The sequence below is a fragment of the Labeo rohita genome, chromosome 15, assembly GCF_022985175.1.
Source record: "Labeo rohita strain BAU-BD-2019 chromosome 15, IGBB_LRoh.1.0, whole genome shotgun sequence".
Classification (NCBI taxonomy): domain Eukaryota; kingdom Metazoa; phylum Chordata; class Actinopteri; order Cypriniformes; family Cyprinidae; genus Labeo; species Labeo rohita.
The window spans coordinates 25,761,892-25,786,549 of record NC_066883.1 but is presented as its reverse complement, the minus strand read 5'-3'; the positions used below and the strand labels follow the sequence as shown (position 1 = coordinate 25,786,549).

The window sequence follows — 24,658 nt, the reverse complement described above, 5'->3', positions numbered from 1 at the left end:
TGCATAAATTTCAAAAACATTCAAAAATAAATAAATAAAATAAAATAAAATAAAATAAAATAAAATAAAATAAAATAAAACAAAATAAAATAAAATAAAATAAATGGATCAAATAATCACAAATAATCAACTAAATGAAAATGATGAACAAACAAAACCATAGATAAAAACTTTTTTGAATCATCAGCGTCAGAAGCTCAGGCCTGTACAATTCATATTCGACCAATGCAAATGAAGTCATATGCTATTTTCAACAATTGCAACATTTTCTCCTCAAAATCTCTTATCACAAAGAATTTCACGATTCATTCACAGTGCATAGAAATCCACGACCGCAGTATCTGGTTAGAAAAGCTGTGGCTTCTCTGCATGACAAACGCATTAAAACTTTCAGACACCTCAGACATGGAGAAAAGGCTCCGGTGCTCTGGGGTATAACTTCAGCCATCAAAAACCATAAATCAGTTTTATGCCCATTACCCAAAGGAGTTACGACGCTGCCACCCCAGCCCTGGCAGAAAAAAGCCAAATAGATTTTCCTCACTCTAATACCTGCATAATGTGCCTGACAGAGCAAGGTCAGCTGTGCCAGGCCACGGCTGCTGTCAATCAAGACTGATGGGCCCAAAAACAGCCTAAGGCTGACCTCACTGCTGACCTTACCACTAACAAACACTTCAAGAAGAGCTTAAAACCCCACGCGAGTCTCGTATTTATGAATGGACCTGCCTTGCAAAAAATCACTTTGGGAGAATGGTTCTTTCCAAACTTTAAGCCCAACCAGATTATAACTCAAAGGTAGACGGGCATAATTCACCCGCAACCTTGCCGTCCGCCTCCACAGGTACACGCTGACTTCAGGCGCAGCTCAAATGACTGTCATTTCTCAGGGTCCGCTGTGAGTTTGCCCCAGTGGAGGGCATTAAGGCAGTGGACTGAGTCTCAAGGCAGTCAGGTTGAAAATCGAAGTCACCGTTATTGCTTTTCTCAACCTGCAGAGAATGTTGCTCTCGCCTGAGGAGTAATGGAGTGCAAACACGACTGCAATCCATACTCCGTTCCTAACCTTTTCAAAAGTGAACAAACTTATAGTCGGCTGCAGGCCATTTCCCATCTCATTGGTGAGCCTGTGTCTTGAGGAACAGGTGTGGATGTGTGACACCCAACAGGCGTGCACTGACACAATGACTGAAAATGGGACGTTAAGAATCTGATTTCACCCCGATTTTCAGCCTGTAGGCCTACAGTACATCCCAGCCCCGATTAGGTTACATATCATCATTTCCAGCACAAAAACCAAACCATGGAGACGGACATACAAGCCCAGCACGTGGTATACGGGTACAAGTTGTTCTCACAGGTGTAAACATAACATAAATGTGACTATTTTGGTAACCAAAGTCATAGAAAAGAATCATGGGAAATTAATACAGAAAGCAGAATCGGAAAGGAGCATCAGATAGTCAAGGATGTAAATGACGAGGATTAAGCAACTGTAAAATTATAAGATATCGCAAATAAATTAATTAATAAACTAAAAGATATTAATAAATTAATAAAATCAAAAACCAATGAATAAATGTCAATAAATTAATAAATAATAATAAAAAAATTATTACAATCATAACACAAAAAAACTCAAACAAATGCCAAATAGTCAGTCAAATAAAATCATAAAATTATCAAATAATTGCATAAATTACAATAAACACAAAATAAACTCAATATCATAAATAAATAAATAAATAAATATAAATGAATAAATAAATAAAAAGTTCTCACATCTGTAAAAGTACCAAAATGTCAATATATGTTTCATAAATACATTAATAAATAATATCCAAGTCAAATAAAATCTAAAATCCTAAACTAAATTAAATACATAAATAAAATACAAAATAATCATAAATAAAAATCAATAAAAAAAGATTAAAAAAATAACTAAAATAAGTCATAAATTAAAACGTTTTGTAAATTCATTCATAAATATTGAAATAAATAAAACCCAAGTCAAAAAATAAAATAAAAATAAATATAATAAATACATAAATAAACTACAATATAACCATAAATAAAAAACAAAAACAAAAAACTCTATGCAATAAATAAATAAATAAATAAATAAATAAATAAATAAATAAATAAAGTAAGTTCTCACAGGTGTAAAAAAACATAAATGTCAACAAATGTTTCATAAATACATTAATAATATCCCAGTCAAATAAAATCTAAAATAATCAAATAAAAATCTAAAATAATCAAATAAATACATGAATTAAACACACAATAATCAAAAAATAAAAAAATATATACTCTATAAATAAATAAATAGTAAGTATGTTCTCCCAGGTGTAAAAGTAACATAAATATGCCAATAAATGTTCATAAATACATTAATAAATTAGATCCAAGTCAAATAAAATCCTAAACTAATATAATCAAATAAATGCATATAAAAATAAATACATACATAAATACTAATACAAATTAAATTAAAGTCAAACAAAATCTAAAAACTACAAAATAAACACATAAAATACCTAAATATACCTTCAAATAACTAAAACCAAACCTAAAAATGTGTTTTGTAAATTCATAAATATAAGTCAAAGTCAAAATGATTAAAATAAATGACAATAATAAACACCTAAACTACAATATAACCAAAAATACTAATACTAATAAATAAATAAATTCTCACAGGTGTAAAAGTAACAAATGCGCCCGTTTTGCTAGTCTGGTCGCAGATAGCTTGTCCATGGTAATTTTATATGTGTAATCCTGCAAGAAAGCCATGGACAAGGATCATAGTAAATGAATATAGACAGCAGGATCAGAAAGCAGCATGAGACACACAAGGATGTAAATGACAGGCCGGATTACAGATGCTTAGTCATCCTATTCAGCCAGTGTCAGTGGTTTGGCTCGAAACAGACGAGGCAGGTGCATCTGGGGACCTTTCCATAACACAGCCCGCATTTGAATGAGCTGGACTTGAATAAACACGCAAACTGCAGTCTGCGAGTGTGACGGGGGACAAAAAAAAAAAGAAAGCCCTTCCATTTAGGCGAAAGGTGACGCGGGATGAGTCTGCATGTGGAAGCAAATGAAAAGTAATGATGCATTCAACACATCAATGAAGCTCGAATCACTCTCGGGCTTCTTATTCAGCTTTTATAGGCCATTTTTCCAGATCACATGACACCTCGGTACAGGCAACAGAACACCCTCACAGAAAATGAACGTTGCTCTGGGGAGAACATTATTTTCCTTTCTTAATGGTGAATAAAGCGGCGCTTGTCTCCTTGGCGCTGAATAAAGCTCACGGCAAACGGAGGTAATGTTACCCTTTCGGTGGCCAATGACAATTACTTCGCTGTGTTTATGATAAGCCGGGGAAAGGTCATAACACTCTAAAAGCTCAGACTGCTGCTGTTTTCATCCCAAGCAGTAAACAGCCAAGCTTTCGCCAAGCTCTGAGCTCGTACCGAATCTCATCCCACACGCTGCCAAGCCAAAAGTATAACCGACAATTTCTGCCCACATTCTATTGATTAATTTCAGGTGGAGGACAAAAATGAGTTTAACAGCGTGTCTAATGACTCTAATCAATCACATCACTTCACTGAAAAGCTCTATAGTAAATACTAATTAGACTCGTGGACCAACATTTGGGACGTAAGCTAACTTTCCTACAATAACAAACAACGAACAAAGACCACAAGTAAGGGTACAAAGGGTTAAGATGTTCAGTGTAATTTATAGCAGTAGTTATGAACTGGTGGGTACCTAACCGTATAGTGCAAAATTCTTTTCCATGTAAAAAATAAATTATCCATGTTAATCCATGTTTTGCACAAATTCAGTCACTTGGCAATATTAAAAATACTACTAATTTGGCCAGTATTTGAAAAAAAAAAAAAAAAATTAAACTATTATTAATAAAAAAATAATATTACCAACAACACAAATAAATAAATTGAAAATAATAATACCAATAGTACTACTACTACTACTACTACTACTACTACTAATAATAATAATAATATTATTAATAATAATAATAATATTATTATAATAATAATAATAATACAATATACACAAAGTTAACAACAACAACAATACATTATTATTATTATTATTAAAAACACATAAACAGCATAAAATAATAATAGAACTAAAAATACTTTTACTTTAATAATAATAATAATAATATTATAATAATAATAATAATAATAATAAAAAAAAAGAAGACACATGAAATAATAAAAGTATTGATAAAATTAAACTTATGTCTACTTTATTATTATTATCATTATTATTATGAAAACACATCTACATAAAACAATAATAATAAAATTAAACATTATATATCTATTTTAATGTAAAATAACATTAATAATGAAATTATTATTAATATTAATATTATTTAAATGAATATCTACATGAAATAATGAAAGTATTAATAAAATGAAACATACTTCTACTTTATTATTATTATCATCATTATTATGAATAAAACACGTCTACATAAAACAATAATAAAATTAAAACTCATACATCTACTTTAATATAAAATAATATTAATAATGAAATGATTATTATTTATTTTATTTGAATGAATATCTACATTAAATAACAATAAAAGTATTCATAAAATGAAACATACTCTTACCTTATCATCATCATCATCATCATCATCATCAATAATAATCATAATAATAATAAAATTTAATATGCGTCTACTTAAACTAATAATATTAATATAATTTCAATGAAAACATCTACATAAAATAACATTTTTAATAAATGAAACATACTTCTACATTAATAATTATAAAATAATTGCATAACACTATTAATATAAATATGAAAAATGAAACATTTACTTAACAACAACAACACGAACAAGTAAAACATGCATAAATATTATAAATTCTAAGTAAAAATATTTATATTAAATATTAATGTGAAGGTTTTAAATGAATTATTATTATTATTATTATTATTATTATTGTGTCTAAGTGTTTTTATTATGTAATTTTTTAAATAAAAATCTCAAATTTATTAGAAAAATATAAATATAAAAAAATATTATATATATATACCTAACATAAAAAAAACAATGCACCAATGCTATTTTATTATTATTATTACAAAAACAACACTGCATATAAGTGTAAATAATAAAAGTTATAAAATAACAAATAATAAAGTATATTGTATACATTATAAATGTGTATGAGAAAAATTATAATATAATACAATGACACAATAAAATAAAAATCACATGTAATATTAAAACTTTAATGATTAAAACTAAAAACTAAATTAAAACTAAAACTTTAATAATAATAAAATAAATGCATAAAACATCTATAAAATATCACTAACTATTAATATGAAAATTAATAAATGAAAAATGTGCATTACAACTACTTTAAATTTATTAATAATTATACTAATAATAAAATTAACATACAAAACTATACAAAAATATTGCAATATACGCATGCAAATGCATATTTGATTTATGTTTTTCTACCTCATGGTAGAAAAAAAAAATCCTTCTTTTTTTAATTTGATGTTTTAAAGACTAATGTACAATAAACAACTAAAGAATCGTGTTGGATCCCCACTTCATGTCCAAAATAAATCCTTGGTCCTCAATCAAAACAAGTGAAGAACCAGTGGTTTATATGACGAACCCCACACAAACCTGCACAACCTTAACACCATTTGCTCAGTGTGAGTCACAAAACTACGACAGACTAAAATAGTTCTGCTCGATTGAGCCAACCTGTTGGGCAAATGTATTTTTAATCGAAAACGTGTGCACACACTCCCAGTGAGGTGACAGCGTTCCACCCACTCCCGTCTGTGCTGTCCCATGGAGGCGGCCTGAGGGACATCTGTGTTTCCGGTGATGGGTGCTCGTGAAGACGGAGGAGATAAGGACCCTGGTGCTCCACACCCCCTGATCCCGAACCCTCGGCTCTCCCTCCCCGTCCTCCCAGAGACTGCACTCATTGTCTCTTTGGTACCACGGGCCCAAATCGCAAACAAACAAGCCTTTCTCAGCACCCGGATAGGGAGAAGAGGCCAGTGCCAGGACACCTGATCTGATCCACTACACACACACAAAGCAAGAGATGAACCGGGCCCCCCTCCTCTCCTCGGGCCCCTCGGAGACCAAGCTGTGCAAAGGGGCAAAAGAGCGGCGGTCCTGTGAATTACAGTTCATTACTTCTAATTTGCCATTAAACAGAAAATGTGTCTCAATTTAAGTCCGACCATGGCCTTAATACTCCTAATGGGAGCTGAATGCTCTCTGAGAAATTGTCAGTATGTGATTCAAGTAGCTAGATCAGCCTTCAAATCCAATCCAGGCTTCTTCTAATCCCATTTACAGCACTCGCAATCTGGTGAGAGTCCCCAAAGCGCATTCTCTTGGAATTGCCTTCATTTCCCATGCTTAAGACAACACCGTTCCAAAAACAACAGACGACACAGAACTAGGGGTGGGTGATATGATCAAAATCTTCTATCACGATACCAGTCATTTTATTTAGCAGTAATGATATACATCACAATATAGTTATTTTTGCTTTAAAGGGGTCATCGATGCCCATTTTCCACAAGTTGATATGATTCTTTAGGGTCTTAATGAAAAGTCTATAATATACTTTGGTTAAAAATTCTCAATGGTTGTGTAAAACAACACCCTTTTAACCTTGTCAAAATCAGCTCTGCAAAAGTCATCCTATTCTGAGAGATTGTTCCTTTAAATGCAAATGAGCTCTGCTCGCCCCGCCCCTCTCCTCTCTCTGCTGCTCTGAGAGATTGTTTACTTAGCCGCATTTAGTGGCGAAACTTGCTAACTAGCACGCTATTAGGAAAGGTGATTATAGCGATTCATTAAAAAAAACTTATACTCGAGCTGTAGGTGAAGCTCGATCATGAATGATTCGCGCATTTATGCCAACAGGCATCTGAGAACGGCTCGATTTGAAAAAGGGGATATTATTTTTACAGATTAATTAAAACCACTGCATGGATTTTTATCATTATAGGTTAGATGTGTACATACACTGCCAACACACATTAATGTTCAAACAACATGTAAAACTGAAGTTTGCATCCGATGATCCCTTTGAATGAGGCCTTTATGATATCAAAACTTTTTATACCAAATAAATTTCTTAATTGTTGTCACCAGTGTCAATATCTCTGAAGTTCTGAACTGAATCAAATGATTCATGAACCCACACCAAAGTCCCAATCTTAATGAAATGATTCGCTCTTAAGTCCAAATCTGAATAATGATTCACAAACCATCGTTTCAGATCAGGATTCAGAGCATGGATTGTGAATCATTTGACTTAGATCAGAACTTCAAATTGCATTCCACAAATCATGTGAGTTGAATCATTTAATTCGTGAAATGATTCATAAAACCGTTCTGATCTAAATCAAGTGATTCGTGATCCACAAAGTTTCGATCTAAACCGAATGATTCGCGATACATGATTTGAAGTCATGACCTCAATGATTCACAAACCCACTCCAAAGTCCTGACCTGAATCAAATGATTTGTCATCCATGCTCTGAAGTCCCGATTTGGAAGAAAGATTCACAAACCATCATTTCAGATCAGGACTCGAAGCGCGTATTGTGAATCATTTGATTTAGATCATTCAATTTGTGAGATGATTCACAAACCAGTTCCAATCTAAATCAAGTGATTCATGATACACAATTTGAAGTCCCGACCCAAGTCAAATGATTCGTGAACCCGCTCGAAAAACTCACAATCTGAATCAAATGATTCGCAATCCACGGTCTGAAGTCCCGATCTGGAAAAATGATTCACGAACCGTCATTTCAGATCAGGACTCGGAGCGCAGATTGTGAATCATTTGCCTTAGATCATTCAATTCAATGTTACGATCAAAATCAAATGATTTAATACACAATTTGAAGTCCTGACCCAAGTCAAATGTTTCACAAACCACGCTCCAAAGTCCCGATATGAATCAAATGATTTGCAATCCATGCTCTGAAGTCCCGATCTGAATGATGATTCGTGCTTAGATCGAAACTTTGCGTATTGTGAATCATTTGATTTAGATCGGGACTTCAGATTGCATATTCAAAAACCCGTTCTGACCTAAATCAAATGAATCACGATCCATAAAGTTTCAGTCTAAATCGAATGATTTGCAATTTGAAGTCATGACCTAAGCCAAATTCACAAACCCACTTCGAAGTCCCAATCTGAATCAAATGATTTGTGATCCACGCTCTGAAGTCCCGATCTGAAAAAATGATTCACGAACCATCACTTCAGATCAGGACTCGGAGCGTGGATCATGAATCACTTGACTTAGACCAGAACTTTGCGTATCGTGACTCGTCTGATTTAGATCAGGACTTCAAATTGTACATTACGAATCATTTGAGTTGAATAATTTTATTCGTCAAATGATTCACAAACCCGTTCTGATCTAAATCAAGTGATCTGTGATACACGGTTTCGATCTAAATCAAATGATCCAAGATATACAATGGTACCAACCCAAGTCAAATGATTTGCAAACCCACACCGAAGTCCCAATCTGAATCAAATGATTCGCGATCCACGCTCTGAAGTCCCGATCTGAATGATGATTCATGCTTAGATCAAAACTTTGCGTATTGTGAATCATTTGATTTAGATCGGGACTTCAAATTACATATCACAAAACATTTGAGTTGAATCATTCAACTCATGAAATGATTCACAAACCCGTTCTGATCTAAATCAAATGAATCACGATCCATGAAGCTTCGGTCTAAATCTAATGATTGCAATTTGAAGTCATGACCTAAGTCAAATGATTCACAAACCCACTCCGATGTCCCAATCTGAATCAAATGATTTGCATTATTACAATGCATTACAAGCGGCATCTAAATTTGAAAATGAATGGCTTTTTTGATTTGATCTGGCTTTTGAAAGCACAGTAAATCGCTTGAAATGAATGACCAAAGTCATGAGTTTGAATCAGTCAGAGAGGATCCAGCATAAATGGTTTGCATTTGGTTCATCTGTTCCTCTTTTTGAGTCTTCAGCCATGTTTACACGTCGCTGTCAGTACTACTGCTTGCTTAGCTTGCTAGTTTTGTGACATTAACTGAAATAAGCGAAAAGGGTGTTTTTGAATTGCGTGAATTTTGTGTGAAAAGATATGTACGTACTGGAAAATTAAACACTTATTTCATAGATACATTGTCTACAGGAATATCGCTTACCCCTACAAAGATCATCTGCTGTTTTGAGATTATATCAAAGGTATAATGAGGACGTCATCTATTAATTGCAGCATATAGCCAAGGGCAAGGCACTCCAAAAAGCGCTCTTGTTAAAAAGATGAATTCTGCTGCTCCACATGAAGGCGTCGTAGCTGGAGATGGAAATGATTGTTCTCTCAGCTGTGATTCCCCAGCTCGCAGACGCCTGACAGGTGTTGTGCTCAGGGAGAATAACGCAGACTCATTCACCTGATGACTGAGGATTCATTCAAGGACAGACAGCAGGTTTTTACACAGCTGAATGTCTGTTTGACACATCACTGTTGTAGCCTGAAGCAAGGTCATTCTCTCAGGAGAAAGATAAAGACAGAATGTAACTCTCGAATCAATTCAAAGGGAACAGAAAATTTAAAAATAAAGAATAACAATTAACAATGAACTTAAAATAGTTACTAAAAGACAAACACACACAATAACATAACATTTATAACGGTAACATATTGTAATAAATAATATATTGTAATATTTATTAATAATTCATGTATATTTAATTAGAAATTAATTAATTTAAATTTTTTTATTTTATTATGTCACTGTATTTACATACATATATACACACATACATACACACACACACATATAATTATTATCTATCATATACACAGTTATATGCATACCAAATACATTTCTATACACTATTATTATTACACTATTATGCATATGTGTTATGTGATTGTTGTTGTTGTTCTTCATAGTAATAATAATAATAATAATAATAATAATAATTAAAAAAAACAGGTTCATTGTGTTTTATTTTAATTAATCATTTTTATTTCTATATTCTCATATTTTTCAATTTTTGATAAGAAAATAATTCACATAAACAATTAAAAATAAATTACACAACAACAGCAACAAATTAAAAAAATAACATTATTCTAACATTGATATGACGAAAAAATATTTTATTTATTGATAATTTAATTTAATAATTTTAATAATTAATATAATAATAACAATAATAATAATAATAATTTACATAAACAATATTTAAAAATTACACACAACAACAAAAATATTAACATTTATATTATTAATATAATATTAATATTAACATAATATTTTTATTAATAACAATAATAATAATAATAATAATAATAATAATAACAACAACAACATTAAAAAAAACAATGTACCTAATTCAACAGTTACTTACAAAAAATAATAATAATAATAATAATAATAATAATAATAATAATAATAATAACAGCAACAACAACAATACTAATACATTTAAAAATATTAATATTAATATTTAATAAATTGTATTTATTGACAAGGGAGTTAATATTAATTTCAACAATAAATACTAATAATATAATACATTATGATATGAACATTATTATTATGTTTTAATAATTATACATTAATTCATATTATATATTAACATGAATATTTAATAAATATTTTTATTCATTGATAAATAGTAATAATAATAATAATAATAATATTACAAATTATAGTTAATATTATTATTGTTAGCAATCTTAATAATAGTAATTTTCATTTTAATTATTCATACTTTTTGATAACTAATTATTAATTATATTATATTATTATATTTATATTAAATTATTATTATTATTATTATTATTATTATTATTATATGTATATTATATTATTATATTTATTAATTATATACATTAATAAACATTATTATTACTGTTATTATTATTAAAATAACAGTATTGTATTGTAATAATTGATCATAAACAAAACATTTTTATATTAATAATTTATGCATTGTTGATTATAAATTAATATTTGTACTGGATTTTATATATAAACTTTAAAATATACATGACTTACTATTTTATTTTTTTCTCTTATTATTATCCCTGACTTTATTTAACAGCTAACATGAAAATATTCATGTATAAAACCAAAAACTAAAGCTAAAAACCACATCACCGATCACATTCATCCCTCTCCTGCTTTCGTCATCTGTGAAAGCCAGAATACAAAACTATCATTCATCCTTTACAAGTGTTGGTGAAATCTGATTCCTGGTTTTCAAACAAAGCTCTGCTCAGGGGGTATCTGCAGTTTCAGCAACCAAACGGCCAGTAGCAACAGTGACGAGAAAGCGCTCTTTTTTTAAATAAAGCATAACAATGAAACCCAGGAGCAGCATTAGACTGAATGGCCAATTACAACCGATGCATGACGCCATTCATCATTAAACTCAGCATGGTGTCATTCTGCCAAAGAAGTGTGTTTTGTTGAACGCATCTATACCCTGGCTTGAACCATAATGGGCCTGGGAGGGGATATTTAGAAAGAAAAGACAAAGCAGGAAGCCCTCTTTTGCCCTTTAAAACCAACATACATTTCTTTCAACGAACACTCTTTAAATAAAATCAATTCTGGGGTCTGTTTAAAACAGGAAGCCACAGAACAGCACCCAAAGAACAGGCAAGTACAAGCAGGAGAACTTATTCTCTGTGCTCGCAGCACGTTCTCCTGACACTGCTTCAACCCTAGTTTGTTGGGACTCAGTGGGTGTAGGTCTACGTTTGAAAAATGAACTAAAGTAATCGTAAACATCAAATTAGAGGGTACATTGACTGCAAATCAGTTAATGGTTTTTAAAGGGCTCACTGGAAGGCTCCTGGAAGATTGAGATAAGAGCAAGATGTCTAGAAAAGTACAACACTGATTCAGTTCAAGTCATGCAGTCTTAAAATTCACTCGGATGGATGAAACGGAAGAAAAAGCTATTATGCGATTGTTAGTTTCACAATCAGCTGTCTAAACATGAACTATTGAACATTTCTCATGTCATTCAGGTCATGATGTCATGAGATTTGCCAGTGTGGTTCTTCCAACCTTTAAGTACACTGTAAATTGCATTTGTTATGCTTATGATGGCACCACAAAAATAAATGAATAAACAAAAAAAATAAATAAAGGAGGATACAACTTTAGGAGGTTACAATACACAGACACATAATAATAATAATAATAATAATAATGCATTATGAATTTAAAAATATTTTATTTTATATTTTATTTATTTAATATTTTATTATTATTTTTTAAACATTATTTATATACTATTTATATAGTTTATATACTACTACTACTTCTACTATTTATATACTACATTATTATTATTATTATTATTATAAATAATGTTCAAAATTTATATTGATAATGTGTGATTAAATAAATAAAATATCTCAATTTTATTAGTAAATTCATATAAAAACACTAGACGTTTTAAAAAATAATAACAATAATAATAATAGTTATTTGTATTACTATTATTATAAATGTTAATATTAATATATAATTGATAATGTGTAATCAAATAAAAATAAATACAAATGAAATATCTTTATTAGTATATTCATATAAAAACACTGAAAAATATTTCTAAATATAATAATAATAATAATAATAATAATAATATTATTATTATAAATAATGCTAATATTTTAATTTATAATTGATAATGTGTAATTAAATAAAAATAAATACAAAATTAAATATCTTTATTAGTATATTCATAGAAAAACACTAAAATATATTTTTAAATATACAATAACAATCATATTTTTTAAATCACATTATTTAATATAAATATTACAATTTATTGATAACTTATAATTAATGTTTGTTTTGTAAATAATGTATAATTAATGTTTAATTATATACACCATATCTATCCATCTATAGACACACAGACACAGAACACACAAACATTACTCTATCATTAATAAAATATTAATATTTTATTTTTATATAATTAATAATAAATAATATTAATATTTTTATATTCATAATTAATGTTTGTTTAAATAAATAAAATAAATCAAAATAAATAAAATAAAACATCCAGAATTTTATTAGTAAATTCAGATTAAAAATAAATAAATAAAAACAAAATATGTAATAGTTATTATATAGTTAACTATTATACATTTTAGCTCTCATCCTAAAAACCTTTTAATCTAAAAGCTTATGAATAAATATGTGAAATGTATAAACAGTTTTGCAAACAAATATTCACAGTCTGCATTTCTTTACAATACATTTTAAAGGAAGTGTTGGTCATGAGTTGGATAACAGTTTAAGAAAAATCCATACATGATGAAAGTAGTACTTAAGTTGTTTAAGAAAATGAATAATGCCATAATTTAAACAAACTCTGGCTGCTAAAATATATGCTAAAATACTAGTGCTGACTTGTTTAATATTGTTGCTCAACTCTTTTCCATTTGCCATATTTGATCATTTTAATAACTAGCTAATCACTGCTATTCTAAAATGTGTCTTTTGCCAAATTGCATATTTTAAAGCATGAAGCAGGTTGTAGAGCCTCTATATGGTCGAAAATACCATTAAAGCCCATAATTAATTAGACAAACAACAAAAGATCTTTGACCCAGAATACAGGCCCAGTTTGAACTACAAGATGCATCAGATGTCATTGTGGGAATAATCAATGGGCACAAAGTATCACATTCAGCAGTGGTCTGTAACCTGATGGCATGGTATTGTCAACCAGGTGAGTCATGCATACCATTCCACAGAAACAGAAACACATTTAAATACTTTGAAAACAATGGCTTGTAGACGCAAAACACTTAACACACCCTTCGCACGCAGTCACGTGGGCAACTACAACCTAATAGATGCCCTAAATTTTTATCTCTCATTTTAATACGTGATAAATATGACTTTATTTATACGCATGGGTTTATAATTACAAACTACGCTGACGAAACACACGTGCTAAATACACAAACGCGGCGTAGAAATACGTAAACAATGTTTGCTCGCGGTTATAAAAATACTCCGGCTTCAAAAAATGCTGTAGATATTAAAATGTTATGCACTTCCTCCTAAAACTTACGTGCAAAAGCAGTCTTACCTCCAACTTCCAGTTGTCTCCTTCAGGAAATCCCTCGGGGTTTCAGGAATCATGCAGGTGCAAAAGTTTTCGTCCTCGGGGTGAAAATACTTCTGCCCAAGTTTGAAATGCCAGGTATGCTTTACTAACACACATCAAACAAGAAACCACGTTATGTTGTGCGATAAAGAGAAACTCTGTTTCCGTTCACTTAACATAGCCATCCGTCTTTTTGAGTTGTAAGCAAATTGAAATGTCACCTGACACAGGTGGAAAAGCCACGCCCCCGCTCCGCCCACTCACCTTTGCAGCTCTAATGCGTGACTTCAGGCACGGATATTTATTTACGGAAATAAAATATATTGTTATCTTTGTAAGAAGATAAAATGGGACAATGGGAAAGAGAAAATACACCACACATCAAGACAACGCAAAAAGAAGTGCATCTTTGTAAAGTTTGCAAATATTTAAAGATACGTGTGTATTTATTTCTGCTGTGCTGTTATTTTGGAAATAAATGCATGTAATTCAGGAGCATTTAGAGACCTTTCAGAGCAGAATAGAGGCCTGTAAACAGATTTTTATGGGCCATAAAATTATAAAAAACAGTTGGTAGCCTTTATGGGCCATTCTACAGAATTGGTTCAAAGTCAGAGTTAGAAATGTCTTGGAAAAAAATAAAATGAATATGTATTAATTTAGTATGTCTTCAAATTTGATAATATACACATTTCTAGTAATTGTGCAGTTAATTCTCATATTATATTTTTTAGAAAATTTTGGAATATTTGTCCTCTACCAAAAATTTGTCACTATACCAAAACACAGTAATATATAATTTAATAAGAAGGGTTATATTGTCATATTACAATTTTGCTTACATTTACATTGTAAATATATATTTTTCTATTTTATTAAAAGTTTTCAGAGGTAAATCAATAATAAGTACAATTTTAATATTTCAAGTGTAATATATGAGTTTTGTTGTATTGTGAATCCAATTTTTCTTTGTAAAAGGCAAAAAAAGTTGATCATACTAGTTTCAAACTTAAGGATTCATTAGTTTGAGTATATTTTGAACCTAACACTATCATAACATCTTAGCTGATAATTCACTATGCATTATATTTGACAAAACATCCCATGTTTCGGTAGTAACTGCACATTTTGGGTAGTGACAGTAATGTTTTGGTAGTGACCAAATCACATTACAGAATTTTTACTTGCACGCTAAAACACTACTAAAACATAATAAAATACAAAAATTTTGTTTATTTCACTCAGATAAAGAATTATGTGTTCCCTTTTGTCACTACCAAAACAATGATGACAGGTTTTGGTCGTGACTGTTACGGTAGTGACAATTTTATGGAATAACACCCAAAAAAACAAAGAAACGCCACCAAATGTTTCTGTCGTGACTGTTTCGATAGTGACAATTTTACATACTTTTAAACCTCAAAGATGCTAATCAGCACATGGTTGGCTAGCACAGTTCTGAACAGTTGCACACATAAAAACAAAATGTTATTTAATAACTCACAAAAAAAGTGTGAGTTCGGTAGTAACATTATTTAAAGTTACACACAGATTTTTCAGACTTTTGAACACATTTACCTCAAAATGATGGGGCCTATCTACTCACCATGTAGCTATGAGAGAGAGGGATACATGAATGCTTCCTGATCATTAATATAGTTAAAATCAGTCTCAGTCCCAGTGGACTAAAACATACATTGTTTTGCTAGTGACATGAAAAATGCAAAAAAAAAAAAAAAAAAAAAAAAAAGGCATACATATTTTTTTAACTTCACTTTTTTCTTATTTCTAATCAATATCTATTCAGTACTTATTTCTAATCAGTATTTTTGTATTCTGAACCTTTTTATAAATCTTATAGGGCTGCTGGGACAATATTGGGCTGTAAACAGAATTTTTATTATTTACAAGTGCAAAAGCTTGCATGCGTGATGATATGCAATCTAATATGCATATTCAAATACAGCCATATTCATATAACGAACTTTATAACCGGGAAACATCATAAAACTAATTAAAATTCAACCAGAGGTATGATTAAAAAAAAATCCCCAGTAGGTCAGCATTTACAAGAGCCATCAAAATACTTTGTGCAGCGTGTTTCTTTCAAAATCAGCTGTTTAGGCTAGGAAACTGCAGCATGAATGTATGTTATACTAGAGGGATGGATTAGCTCACTGTATATTAATAGGCAGATGTCCCATAGGAGTTGATTACAGGGAAACAAAGAAAAAGGTCCCATAAGGGGCCAGTTCAGTCTGACAACTGCTAGATATGAACTTGGCAGGACACCATTTAGCCCCCTTGAAGAGCATGTGTGAGCAGACGGTACTAATACACCAGGGTACACCGACCCGCCGGCCAACCTTCACTCATGTACCCCGTGTTCACTCATGCAGTCACCATTTGTCTCTTTCCTCACCCAGTAAGGAGGTACGGCTCCCGCATATGTTCATAACTCTGAGTGGGGAGGGGTCCGGTGATTCATCGCTCACGTCAGAATGAATCGGTCACTCTGCTAATTATGAATAAAACACAGTGTAATTATGCAGTGGAGTGCATTTACTTCTGCAGCTAAGAAAAAACCCTGAATTTGCATGAGAAGAAAACAATAGAGATGTGTCCATTGAGATTGAGAGGTGAAAAGGTCACAAGCTTCATTATAAACCAAGAGCAATGATTTAAAGGGACAGTTCACCCCAAAATGAAAAAGCTGTCATCATTTACTCACCATTAAGTCGTTTTAAAGCTACAGATAAAAACAATATATTAATGTTATTACATATTAATGTCACCTCTGGCTGTTCAAACGGTTGCTGCTTTTCTGTAGACAGCATCAGCCTTACAAACATAAAGTATGACACAATTCTGTCAGTTCGCATAAATTAACTCCATTCTTCCAATGAATCATTCAACGTTATTCTAATTATGTAATGCCGTCATCCAGATGCAAGTCTTCTAATAGAACGTCTCCCTCTTCTGGTCGTTCCGTGAACTGTTTAACACATTCATCGTCGTCCTTTGATCTCGGCCTTTGTCAATATCCTCCTTTCATTGCAGTACTGTAAACCTCAAAGCGTGTCAAATGAGTGTGCTAATATAAGACGTCTTATTTGGAGGGGTTTCAAAGGACTCCAGAAGCTTTGTTCGCATTTGTTAGCTCATGAGCCAAAGCAGACGAAATTAGGTCACCACTGTGTTTCAAGCAGCAAAGAAACGAGCAAAGAAAATGAGCCTTAACATCCTCACTCAAATGCCCCCACCGTCACAAAAAAGAGGCTGTGTTGTCTGAATCTTGTCTTGGTTGTTAAATATTTTAGCTTAGCGCTCTCTCTCTCTCGGTTCCCTGTGTCACCTTGTGTGGCCTCCACAGTCTGCTGAGCATGTTCGGTCAGAACCGGGTTGCGGAGATGATTAATCGACTCAAAATAAACAGTAATAACACAGTCCTCTGGAGATAGATTATTATCGTAAGTGACTCTAGAGCAAACTGAATATTTGATTTTCTGGCAGACTTGCAGACATTCTTTTTTTTTGTAGAGTGACGTGAGCAGAAAAATCTGGTTCAGGAAAATATTACAAAAATTAGGTGAATGATCTTTTAAATAGGTATTATAAAGATGTATTCTTTAGATCGGGTGTTTACATAAAGTAAACTGTCATCACTGACTGACAAATAACCTTGTGAGAGTCTAAAATATTAATATATCAAATATTGTATCCCTGGTGAAAAAAACAGCATATGCTGGTAGCTATGTTTTGATGCTGGTTTAAGATGGTCCTTTGCTGGTCTATGCTTGTCCTTAGCTGGTTTATGCTGGTTCTTTGCCGGTTTATGCTGGTCCTTGACCAGCAACATGACCAGCATGAACCAGCAAAGGACCAGCTTAAACCAGCATCAAAACATACCTAACCAGCATCCCAGCATCAAAACATAGCTACCAGCATATGCTGGTTTTTTCACCAGGAATACAGTCACGTTTAAAACAAATATAGGCCTAAGTATGATATTATAAAGATAATATGTTGTTTCTAACTCCTATTATATTATATAACTCCTATCTATATTATAAAAATATATTCAAAGTAATAACACACAAGCAAGCCCTTACAAAAATCAACCATGGTTTTACTACAAATAAAACCAAAAAGCCATGGTTACTATAGTTTAACCATGGTAATCACAAATTAACCGTGGTATTTGTAGTAAAACTGTGGTTATACAAATGGTAATCAATACGCCAAAAAACCATGGTTACTACACTTTTACTGCAATGAAACCATGGTTAACTTTATAAGGGAAAGTCTGCTACCAGTGAACAAAGTAAATGTTTCAGTGATTCATTCGAGGCAGTCACTTAAATGAATCAGCGTTCTTGACAGAATCTGTTAAGCCAATAATTCAATTAAATCAACTATTAAGACAGTCATTACAAAGTAAATGATTCAGTGATTTATTTAACGCAGTCACTTGAATGAATCAGCATTCTTGAAAGAATCTGTTAAGCCAATAATTCAGCTGAATCACTTATTTATACAGTCATTACAAGTAAACGATTCAGTGATTCATTCGACGCAGTCACTTAAAAAAAAGAATCAGCAATCTTGAAAGAATCTGTTAGGTGAGTAATTCTAACGATTCACTTATAAAGACAGTCATTACAAAGTAAATGATTCAATGATTCATTCAACGAAGTCATTTGAATGAATCAGCGTTTTTAATAGAATCTAGTAAGCCAACAATTCTAACGATTAATTCATAAAGGTTCAGTGATTCATTCAGCGCATTCACTTGAATGAATCAGTATTCTTGACAGAATCTGTTTAGCCAGTAATTTTAATGATTCACTTATAAAGACAGTTATTAGAAAGTTAATGATTCAGTGATTCATTTGACGCAGTCACTTGAATGAATCAGTGTTTTTGACAGAATCTGTTAAGCCAGTAATTCTAATGATTCACTTATAAAGACAGTAATTACAAAGTAAATGATTCAGTGATTCATTTGACGCAATCACTTGAATGAATCAGCATTCTTGAAAGAATCTGTTAAGCCAATAATTCAACTGAATCACTTATTAAGACAGTCATTATAAAGTAAATGATTCGGTGATTCATTTGACGTAGTCACTTGATAGAATCAGCATTCTTGAAAGAATCTGTTAGGTGAATAATTCTAACGATTTACTTATAAAGACAGTCGTTACAAAGTAAATGATTCAGTGATTCATTCAACAAAGTCATTTGAATGAATCAGTGTTCTTGACAGAATCTAGTAAGCAAATAATTCTAACGATTCATTCATAAAGATTCAGTGATTCATTCGACGCAATCACTTGAATGAATCAGCGTTCTTGAAAGAATCCGGTAAGCCAAAAAATTCTGATTCACTTATAAAGACAATCATTACAAAGTAAATGATTCAGTGATTCATTTGACGTAGTCACTTGAATGAATCAGCGTTCTTGACAGAATCTGTTATGTGAATAATTGTAATGATTCACTTATAAAGACAGTCATTACAAAGCAAATATTTCAGTGATTCATTCGATGCAGTCACTTGAATGGATCAGCATTCTTAAAAGAATCTGTTAAGCGAATAATTCAGATGATTCCCTTTTGTTTCATTGAATTAATGATTGTGATTAAAAAAATCAATTTGGAGGATGATTCAGATCACTCGCTCATAAAAACAGACACTACTGGTTTAAATATAAAACTCTTCTCAGGTTTGAGGACTAGAACTAATGGTTTGTCTAAAATATGTTATTATAAGAAACTTTTTTAATTCAGTCCAAATGTGTATACAGTATACAGCATTTTTCATAATAAATAAAATGCAACACAGAGCCAGACAATAGTAATGAGAAAACTATTTTTTATGTTTGCTGAAAACTATTTGTTTGTTTTATTGTTCAAATGCACAGCATTTTTTCTTTCTCAAATTTTCAGTGGACACAAATTGTCTTTTAAATTAATCCCACATAGTTTGATATTACACTATCCATTGCAAAGACATATATACATTTCTAAGTAATAATACATCTTAAGTGTCTAAATACTTTCGAGGGGCCACTGTGTGTTATATAACTCCTCTAGTTTCTGTCCATTGTGATAAATACCTTTCCTGAGCTTACATTTACGCAGTGACATTTGATCAGCTCTCACTATATGAGGGGCAGCTTGTGTAGAGTTGAAATCAAAAAGCTGACCTTCAGATGCTTGACTGAGTTTGTGGCACACAGTTCATAATTTTAATTGCTTTGTGACTGGGTAACAAATCAAGCTGACCTGATGCAGACGCAGTTTCTTGGGATGAGATACGAGTTGCTTTTCCAGCCATCTGGAACAGTGAAGAAGAAGCGTGGCCTTTAATACAGTAGTTCAGCTGCCTGTCACTCTCAGGCACCAGAGGAATAAAAGAACAGTGCACACAGACTCACTGATCCAATACAAGTAGGAAATGTACTAGATTTTTTTAGTTTTTTTAAAGAATAGTTCAACCCAATAATGAAGATTTTCCAAACATTTACTCACCCTCAGGCCATCCAGCATGTTTGTTTCTATAAAAACAGTCATTACAAAGTATGATTCAGTGATTCATTCAATGCAGTCACTTGAATGAATCAGCGTTCTTGAAAGAATCATTTAAAGCCAATAATTTTAATGATTCACTTATAAAGACAGTCATTACAAAGTAAATGATTCAGTGATTTATTTGACACAGTCACTTGAATGAATCAGTGTTCTTGACAGAATCATTTGAAGCCAATAATTCTTATGATTCACTTGTGGAAACATTCATTACAAAGTAAATTATTCAGTGATTCATTCGACACAGTCACTTGAATGAATCAGCATTCTTGACAGAATCTAAGCCAGTAATTCTAATGATTCACTTATAAAGATGATCATTACAAAGTAAATGATTCAGTGATTTATTCAATGCAGTCACTTGAATGAGTCAGCGTTTCTGACAGAATCTGTTAAGCCAATAATTATAATGAATTACTTAAAAAGACAAACATTACAAAGTAAATGATTCAGTGATTTATTTGATGCAGTCACTTGAATGAATCAGAGTTCTTGAAAGAATCTGTTAAGTGAATAATTCAAATGATTCACTTATAAAAACAGCCATAACAAAATAAGTGATTCAATGGTTCATTCAGTGCATTCACTTGAATGAATCAGCGTTCTTGACAGAATCATTTGAAGCCAATAACTCTTATGATTCACTTGTGGAAACATTCATTACAAAGTAAATGATTCAGTGATTCATTCGACACAATCACTTGAATGAATCAGCATTCCTGAAAGAATCTGTTAAGTGAATAATTCAAATGATTCACTTATAAAAACAGTCATAACAAAATAAGTGATTCAATGATTCATTCAGTGCATTCACTTGAATGAATCAGTGTTCTTGACAGAATCATTTGAAGCCAATAATTCTTATGATTCACTTGTGGAAACATTCATTACAAAGTAAATGATTCAGTGATTCATTGGACGCAATCACTCGAATGAATCAGCATTCCTGAAAGAATCTGTTAAGTGAATAATTCTAATGATTCACTTATAAAGACATTCATTACAAAGTAAATGATTCAGTAAAGAATTTGATGCAATCACTTGAATAAATTATTGTTCGTGAAAGAATCTAAGTGAATAATTCTAATGATTCACTTATAAAGGCAGTCATTACAAAGCAAGTGATTCAATGATTAATTTGACGCAGTCCCTCGAATGAATCAATGTTCTTGAAAGAATCTGTTAAGCGAATAATTTAAATGATTCACTTATAAAGACAGTCACTGCAAAGTAAATGATTCAGTGATTCATTCGACACAGTCACTTGAATGAATCAGCATTCTTGACAGAATCTAAGCCAGTAATTCTAATGATTCACTTATAAAGATGATCATTACAAAGTAAATGATTCAGTGATTTATTCAATGCAGTCACTTGAATGAGTCAGTGTTTCTGACAGAATCTGTTAAGCCAATAATTATAATGAATTACTTAAAAAGACAAACATTACAAAGTAAATGATTCAGTGATTTATTTGATGCAGTCACTTGAATGAATCAGAGTTCTTGAAAGAATCTGTTAAGTGAATAATTCAAATGATTCACTTATAAAAACAGTCATAACAAAATAAGTGATTCAATGATTCATTCAGTGCTTTCACTTGAATGAATCAGCGTTCTTGACAGAATCATCTGAAGCCAATAATTCTTATGATTCACTTGTGGAAACTTTCATTACAAAGTAAATGATTCAGTGATTCATTCGACGCAATCACTTGAATGAATCAGCATTCCTGAAAGAATCTGTTAAGTGAGTCATTCTAATGATTCACTTATAAAGACATTCATTACAAAGCAAATGATTCAGTAAAGAATTTGACGCAATCACTTGAATAAATCATTGTTCGTGAAAGAATCTAAGTGAATAATTCTAATGATTCACTTATAAAGGCAGTCATTACAAAGCAAGTGATTCAATGATTAATTCGACGCAGTCCCTCGAATGAATCAATGTTCTTGAAAGAATCTGTTAAGCGAATAATTTAAATGATTCACTTATAAAGACAGTCACTGCAAAGTAAATGATTCAGTGATTCATTCGACACAGTCACTTGAATGAATCAGCATTCTTGACAGAATCTATTAAGCCAGTAATTCTAATGATTCACTTATAAAGATGATCATTACAAAGTAAATGATTCAGTGATTTATTCAATGTAGTCACTTGAATGAATCGGAGTTCTTGAAAGAATCTGTTAAGTGAATAATTCAAATGATTCACTTATAAAGACAGTCATAACAAAATAAGTGATTCAATGATTCATTCAATGCCTTCACTTTAATGAATCAACATTCTTGACAGAATCATTTGAAGCCAATAATTCTTATGATTTACTTGTGGAAACATTCATTACAAAGTAAATGATTCAGTGATTCATTTGACGCAATCACTTGAATGAATCAGCATTCCTAAAAGAATCTGTTAAGTGAATAATTCTAATGATTCACTTCTAAAGACATTCATTACAAAGTAAATGATTCAATAAAAATTTTTGACACAATCACTTGAATAAATCATTGTTCGTGAAAAAATCTAAGTGAATAATTCTAATGATTCACTTATAAAGGCAGTCATTACAAAGCAAGTGATTCAATGATTAATTCGATGCAGTCCCTCGAATGAATCAATGTTCTTGAAAGAATCTGTTAAGCGAAAAATTCTAATGATTCACTTATAAAGACAGTCATTACAAAGAAAATGAATCAGTGATTCATTCGACGCAGTCACTTGAATGAATCAGCATTCTTGAAAGAATCTGTTAAGCAAATATTCAAATGATTCATTTATAAAGACAGCCATTACAAAGTAAATAATTCAGTGATTCATTCAAGGCAAATTTAGCATTATATGACTTGCTCACCAAAGGATGATTCTGAAGTAAATGGGTGCCGTCAGAATGAGAGCTCAAACAGCTGATTAAAACATCACAATAATCCACAAGTAGTGAGTCCAGCCTATCAAATAAAGTGTCTTGTATCAATCAGGAGAGAAATAAGCACAGATAAAGCACCGCTTACAAGCATAAACAGTCTAAAACAGTTCTAAACAAATATGTTGTGGATATGAATGTGTTACTATGGATTACGGACTTGCATTTTGGCCAGAAGTGACAGTTTAATGATTTCTTAACATGAGTGAATTACTTGTGGATTATTGTGATGTTTTATCAGTTGTTTAGACTCAAATTATGACGGCACCCATTCACTTTAAAGGTGACCAAATGAAGTAATGCAAAATTTTTCCAAAACAAACAAACTCATCTACATCTCATCTACAAGAGTGAGTACATTTTCAGGCATTTTTTAATTTTTGGGTGAACTATTCTTTTAGATGCTGCAATAGCATGGTCTAGTATGTAGCTTTATAAGCAGACAGACTAAAGCTGCCTGAATTAGTTTTTCCAGATGCAGTTTATGCAAAAGACACCATCAGGGCCTGTTTCCTCAGTAAAGAATGACTCAGCTAATCTTAAATCCAAACACCATCTGCCAGGTCTATTTCTCAAACTACAGTACAACTGTGGCAGCCCAGATATTCTCTACAGCAACGTCTTACCTTCGATCATAAATCATTTGAATGTAGTAAGTGCACCCCATTGAGAAAAGCGAGCGAGTAACCTTCAAAGCCGCCATCGTTTGTCTGCGCTTTGGATGGATTGCTTCAGATTAGATAGTTAAACTTCCTTTTGGGATGCACATCTATCTAACTCACTGGAGCTTGAATTTCATCCCCAGATCAGTTTGACTTGGCAGAGCCAAATAGTTGAGAGTTCTCAATGAACATCCAGCTCTGTTTGGAGGAGGTCATGCATTT

General features: G+C 31.6%; 1 protein-coding gene across 1 annotated transcript in view; it reads right to left on the bottom strand.

Moving 5' to 3' along the window:
• The window catches only part of si:ch211-137a8.2 (uncharacterized protein LOC777613 homolog), a 34,978-nt gene extending 20,518 nt beyond the window's left edge, over positions 1-14,460 (bottom strand). The window contains exon 1 of the mRNA XM_051130280.1: positions 14,234-14,460. The gene's annotated coding sequence lies outside the window, so the exon portion shown is untranslated. The remainder of the gene's footprint in view (positions 1-14,233) is intronic.
• Between the last annotated feature and the right edge of the window lie 10,198 nt (positions 14,461-24,658).